The sequence below is a fragment of the Artemia franciscana genome, chromosome 2 (assembly GCF_032884065.1).
Source record: "Artemia franciscana chromosome 2, ASM3288406v1, whole genome shotgun sequence".
In the NCBI taxonomy this organism is placed as follows: Eukaryota; Metazoa; Arthropoda; class Branchiopoda; order Anostraca; family Artemiidae; genus Artemia; species Artemia franciscana.
The window spans coordinates 8,919,238-8,926,436 of record NC_088864.1 but is presented as its reverse complement, the minus strand read 5'-3'; positions in this window follow the sequence as shown (position 1 = coordinate 8,926,436).

Genomic DNA, 7,199 nt, shown 5'->3' with positions numbered 1-7,199 from the left:
TGTTCTCTTTTTTTTGTTTTAATGTTGCTCCTTATTTTCAGTAGAAAGAACTTGTTTTTTATTTAGTTTCTGATTTTTTTGAAGAATTCTAGGAAATTTATCTCCCCCTCCATGGGAAATTCCTCCTCACAAAAAATTTCTTTGCAGAAAGCTCTTCCCATGTAAAATCCTTCCTCTCGGAAGATAACCCAGGAAAATTCCATCCTCGCCACAAATTACCCCTCGGAAATTTCTTGCGGATGATTCTGCCTGAAAAATGGCGTACTTTTAGTTGAAAAAAGACTTGTTTTTTACTTAATTTCTGATCGTTATTTTTGGATCATGGTAGAATCCCCATGTTTGAAACTTATTTCGGACCCCCCCCCCTCCTTCGCTCTCATTGAGAATTTTTCCTGGAAATAATTCGCTCATGGAGAATTTCTCTGGTGAGAAATTCCCCCTCCTCGTGAAAATACCTTTAGAATTCTAATTCAGCTGAAAATTTCTCCTAAAAATACCCCAGATATGAGAGACAGAGAGCACCTCCAAATATAAATTGGATTTGCCAAAGAGAAAGTACGACAGGTAACGCAAATTTTGTATAAGAATTCGAGCAAATTCCCCCTGTGTAGAATCTCTACTGGAAATTTCATCCCCCTAAAAAATATCCCGGAGTATTTGCTATGAAAATCGCCTTGCCTGACACTCACTGCAGATGGGCTCAATTTGACTTTAGACGCTTGTTTTCCTGTCAATCCACGTAAATGAACGGTCCTGTGTCAATTCTAAATTTTTGATCCAACCTGCCTAAGACCCTAGGTTGGCGTGCCTTGTATACCTCTCATTCCAAACAATCTAATGTCAATTTTAAATTCTTGGTCAACCTGCCTGAGACTCCAGGCGGGCGTGCCTTGGTAAAAGATAACAAGCGAGTATTGGTCCAGTAAGAGAGGCATATTTCTCCCGTTGTCTACCCGTGCCATTTAACCAAACCCTTGGAAAACTATAGGTTCTATGACTTTTTTAGTTCTATGACTATCAACCTTAGTTCTTCTGCCTTAGGAATGGCGCATGGAACGGATAATAGATAGACTTATTTATTAACAAGTGAACTAGCATCGTTTTCATACAGTCCTTCTAATTTGGGGATTAATGCCAGATTTGCCTCTCACTCAATTGGACTATCTGTCTTAGCTTTTTCCACAATTAGCCATGACTTGATGCCCACAACTATTTGATTTTAATTCAATTTCTATTTGCAATAACAAATACTATACGTAAACAATGGGTAAATTTCATAGCTTGTGGCCCTTCCTCCAATGACTGTGGGGAGTCATGTCGTCTCTAAAGACACAACTATTGAACCGTTTAACTATACTGAACAGAATGGCTATCTCAAAATTTTCGATCAGACAACTTTGGGAAAAAGGGACGTGGGAGGGGGCCTGGTTGCCCTCCAATCTTTTGGTCACTTAAAATGGCACTAGAACTTTTAATATGCTTACAAATTAGCCCTTTCCCAATGTCGTTGGAGCATTGGTTCGATAATTTTACCCATGGGAAGAACAAAAAGAATAAAAACAAATTAACGCGCGTCCATGATCTTACTCCTGGCAAAAGAAATTACAAAATTCCACATTTTTAAAGATGAGAACTTGAAATCTTGACGGTAAGGTTTTCTGATACGCTGAATCTAACGGTATAATTTTTAATAAGAATTCTTGACTTTTGGGAAGTGTTTCTCCCTTTTCTTAAAATCGGGCAAATTTTCTCAGGCTCGTAGATTTTGATGGGTTGCTCCTTATTTACAGTATGCTCTTAATCTCTATTAAGAAGTGTTTTTGCAGTCAAACAGCTTGTTTGATTTTGAATCCTTATGGAAATTTTAAATGTAATCTTTTCTATCGTCACGTTTTTCCATCGGTACATATCCCGTATTGGAAGTAGGCTTCTTCCTCCTCAGCCCCTCGCTTTTTACGTTAAAGTTTTACTTTTTGTTCTAATTCTCTAAGAACAAGTCTGGAAACACAAGGGTTATTTAATTGGAATAAGAAGCTTTTCTAGAGTAACAGAACAAGTGAGGGGTTGGGAAATGGGCAGCACCCCTCAAGCATTAAATAATTTTGCTCTGAACTTTCAGCTATAAAAATTGATTTTTTTTTTTTCTTTATTTAACAGGGATACTTCACAAATTGGCCTTGCCCAGGGAATTAAATAAAAGCGAGTTATTTTTTAACTGAAAATAAAGAACAGGATTATTCCATATATGGAGAAGGCCGCCCCCTTCTTGATCCCTTGCTCCTTATGCTAAAGTTCTTATCACCTTAAAAACGTCTTTTTCCATTGTGTTTATAATTTGTTCTTAAGGAATTAGGACGAAAATTCAAAATTTAATATAAAGAAGAAGGGGCTTATACGAAATAACCTTAATTCGTTTGAAATTTTAATACTGTTTGCTTAACGTATACCTTCCCTGTATAAGTTTCTGTATGTTATCTATCTACTCTTTCTATGGTTTTTTGTCCTATCTTTCCGTTGCTGAGATTCACTTATATATTCACTTATATTCACTTATATTCATCTACCGAATTAAAATTTACAACCGACTCTACAGGGCTTTTATACATAAAGCTGTATTAAAAAAACGTTGAAAACTGTTCGAAAATCGTCAAAAAAACAACCACTTTTCCTATATTTTAGGAAACCTTAGAACTTTCTCTAAGAAAATTCTTAGATAAGATAATAATTCTGGCTCAATTAATGGATAGATCTGCAACTTATGAATCCAGTGATGTAAATATCTTGCCCTTTAGGTACAAGTTAGTCTCAAGTCGTAAAATTACTTGATTCAGAAGGAGTATTTACCTTAATCAAGGCTATAAGACCATTGAAGTGTTCCGTATATGAAATGAGTTGTCCCCTCCGCAATCCCTCGCTCTTTACGCTAAAGTTTGACTCTTTGCCACAATTCTACTTTTTAAAACAATTAAAAGCTTTAGCGGAAAGAGCGAGGGATTGCGGAGGGGACAACTCATTTCATATACGGATTAATTTCTGTTCGTTTTAAGTTTTAATGTCGCTCCTTACTTTCAGCTAAAAAAAATTAGTTTTTTTTTATTTAATCAAGGCTATAAGACCATTGAAGTGTACAGGATTTTCTGGAAACATTTAACTGCTACATTGCCAAGGACTGTGAAAATGAAATCTGGTTTGTTGAATTGGTCAATTGAAACATTCTACTTAAGCTAGCCGTATTTAAATCGGAGACAGAGAAGAAATCGGAGACACTCCCCTCTTTATGCTAATATTTTATATTGGTTTAAAAATAATTCTATTCCAATTCAACGGACCTTGTGTTTGAGTAGTCGCTTTTGAAGAATTTGGACAAATAAACAAAACTTTAGCTGAAATAGCGAAGGATTTATGATGAGGTTTTATATTACTTTTAAATTTTAGTATCACTCCTTAGTTTCATTGGAAAAAAAACTTAATTATAATTTAAAACGAATGAAACTTAAAATGAAAAGAAGTTGGAATAAATAATCAAAAATATATAAATAAATAATGAAAAAGTTAAATTTACCAAAAAGAAAGATAACAGATACTATGGTCAAATAACCAAATTCTCATGAAATGGAAATCAAAATAAACAATCAAGTAAAGATTGAAATGACCAATAATTACAACAAAGAAGAGTAGAGCTACTACCTCCTTCCTAATCTCCGGCTAATCGAAAATTCATCCCAAGAAAAAAATTTTTTTTCATATTTTGACCGCTCCTTTTTAAAAGCTCCATTGTCAAATTAAAAACAGTTATCAGCTTTATTTATTTCTGGAAGCGTTAAAAGTAGTGAAAACAAATTTGCTTAAAGGTATAATTTCATTTCTAAGATAATTTTGCCCATAGTAAAAGCACTGACGTGTTGATTAGGATAAAACAAAACTAGTTTTAAACCTTGGCAAAAATTTTGAAAAACACCTTTTTTGGGCTCTTTTCATTAGAACAGCCCTTCTTTTGGCATTTTCTTTAAAATATGGGAAAACAATCCAAATTGCACTTTTTGGATGCTATACTGTATTTTGTGATACTGTTGTCAAGTAAATCATAGGTAGCGCAATAGCACTAGGTATAGTAATACGAGTGCAAAATGGATTATTCTTCCTTTTTTTTTTGGGGGGGGGGGCTGGCTATTGGGCTTAGACCAGAGCACTTGGCATCGAAGGAGTTGTCGTAGAAACTTCAAAAAGGCTCATATGATTGAAAATTTAAATGGCTAGTGCCCTTTTAATAGTCAAAAGTGACTGGAGGGAACCCAATACTCCTCCAACGCCCACCATTTCCCCAAACACATCCAATCACAATTTTGAGATACCTATTTTGTTCAACGTAGTTGGAAAGTGCTGAATTTATGTCTTTGGGGAATACAGCCCCCCTCCCCATCCACTGCACTCAGGGCATGGATTTTAATATATGCCCGGAAGCATATAAGGTTTGTATAGAAAGGGAGATCTTATAAAATTCGGAGGGGGCTCATTGGATTTGTAACCAGATTTTCTAGTTCAATTTCGAGATTCAGAGTGATGGGAAGGTGAATATCTTCCCCCCCCCCTCCGCACATGGGATTTTCTGAAATGCAACAAAGAGAAATTTTGAGATAGCCATTTTTTGTCGTAGAACCTTTGAAAAAGATCATTCGATTGAAAATTGAATAGTGCTCCTTTTAATAAAGAAAAGTGATTATCCAAAGCCATCCTTTCTAAATTTTGAATTTAGGAAATTATTTAGCCTATTTGAATGTGATATTTATCACATTAGGTAATATAACATAGACAAATTTTGTCTCTGGTCTAACATAACAGTTCAATCATAGCGAGCCTTATTTCTTTAATAAATTAAATAGATAAATCGCAGTATATATATTTATTTATTTTTTAAATAGATTTTTGGAAGAATTTCTTACGAGATAAATTGTATGAATTATATTACTGCTTAAAATAATTAAAAAGACTAATTTTGCTGATTGTAGTAATTCAAACTGATGATTTAGGTTACGTTAAATTTTTATTCAGAAATAACAATTTATTTATGTCATTTGTTCAATGAAGTTAGAATCAAATACTCGTAAAGTCTTTTTATTAAATCAAACAGTTCGTGGTAACGAACTGTAGTAAGGAGCGACCCGGCTCAATAGTAACCAAAACTCTAAAAAATTGAATTTTGATATCAATAGCTACATCAAAAGAATTGCATTTTAATGCTGATTTTAAATATATAAGTTTTAACAAGTTTAGTGTTACCCATCAAAAGTTACGAGCCTGAGAAAATTTGCGTTATTTAGGAAAATAGGGGGATACACCCCCTAAAAGTCGTAGGATCATAACGAAAATGACACCATCAGATTCAGCGTATCAGAGAACCCTACTGTAGAAGTTTCAAGCTCCTATCTACAAAAATGTGGAATTTTGCATTTTTTGCCAGAAGACAAATCACGGGTGCGTGTTTATTTGTTTGTTTGTTTTTTTTTGTTTTTTTTTTTTTTTCCCAGGGGTCATCGTATTGACCAAGTGATCCTAGAATGTCGCAAAAGGGCTCATTCTCCCACGCTCATTTTTTCCCAAAGTCAACGGATCAAAATTTTGAGATAGCCATTTTGTTTAGCATAGTCGAAAATCATAATAACTATGTTTTTGGGGATGACTTACTCCCCCACAGTCCCTGGGGGAGGGGTTGCAAGTTACAAACTTCAACCAGTGTTTACATATAATAATGGTTATTGGGAAGTGTACAGACGTTTTCAGGGGGATTTTTTTGGTTTTGGGGGCAGGGTTGAGGGAGGGGGCTATGTGGGAGGATCTTTCCTTGGAGATATATGCCATGGGGGAAAAAATTCAATGAAAAGGTCGCAGGACGAATCTGGTCACGTTAGAAAAAAACGTCAAATTAAGAGCTTAATAAACAATGCTGGGTGTTCGGAGCCTCTCTATTATGGAGTATAATTTGAAAATAACACAACTATACGAGCGATAAAACATATATACCACAGCCATAACTCAACTAACGAAAGAACTGCTAAGAGATAACACAACTATAAAGCGAAAACAGGTGAAAACTAACGGGAAAATAAACGAACTAAGAGGTGGAAGGGGCCCAGAGAAAAAATATAATCTTTTTTCAATTTTGAGCCTAACTTCCGCAAAGCAGTAATAATGTCAGAAGCCCCGAAATACCGAATTATTTTCTTTTCAAACAGTTCGTGGTAAGGAACTGTAGTAAGGGGAGACCCGGCTCAATAGTAAACGAAACTCTAAAAAACGGAATTTTGATGCTAAAAGATACATCAAAAGAATCGAATTTTTACGCTGATTCTAAATATATAAGTTTCAATTAATTTAGTCTTTGTCATCAAAAGTTACGAGCCTGAGAAAATTTGCCCTATTTTGGAAAAAAGGGGGAAACATCCCCTAAAAGTCATAGAATCTTAACGAAAATCACACTATCGAATTCGGTATATCAGAGAACTCTATAGCAAAAATTTCAAGCTCCTATCTAAAAAATGTGGAATTTTGTATTTTTTGCCAGAAGACAAATCACGGGTGCGTGTTTATTTGTTTGTTTGTTTTTTTTGTTTTTTTTTTCCAGGGGTCATCTTATCAACCAAGTGGTCCTAGAATGTCGCGAGAGGGCTCATTCCATTGGAAATGAAAAGTTCTAGTGCCCTTTTTAAGTGACCAAAAAATTGGAGGGCAAATAGGCCCCCTTCCATGCTCATTTTTTTCCAAAAGTCAACAGATTAAAATTTTAAGATAGCCATTTTGTTCAGCATAGTCGAAAACCATAATAACTATGTCTTTGGGAATGACTTACTCCCCCACAATCCCTGAGGGAGGGGCTGGAAGTTACAAACTTTGACCAGTGTTTACATATATTAATGGTTATTGGGAAGTGTACAGACGTTTTCATGGGGATTTTTTGGTTTGGGGGTGGGGTTGATGGGAGAGGGCTTTGTGGGAGGATCTTTCCTTTGAGGAATATGTCATGGGGGAAGAAAAATTCAATGAAAGGGCGCAGGATTTTCTAGCATTACTATAAAAAAAAACAATGAAAAAAAAATATGAAAACGTTTTTTCAAATGAAAGTAAGGAATAGCATTGAAATTTAAAACGAACAGAGATTATTACGCATATGAGGGGTTCTAAAAATACTTTAGCATAAAGAGCGA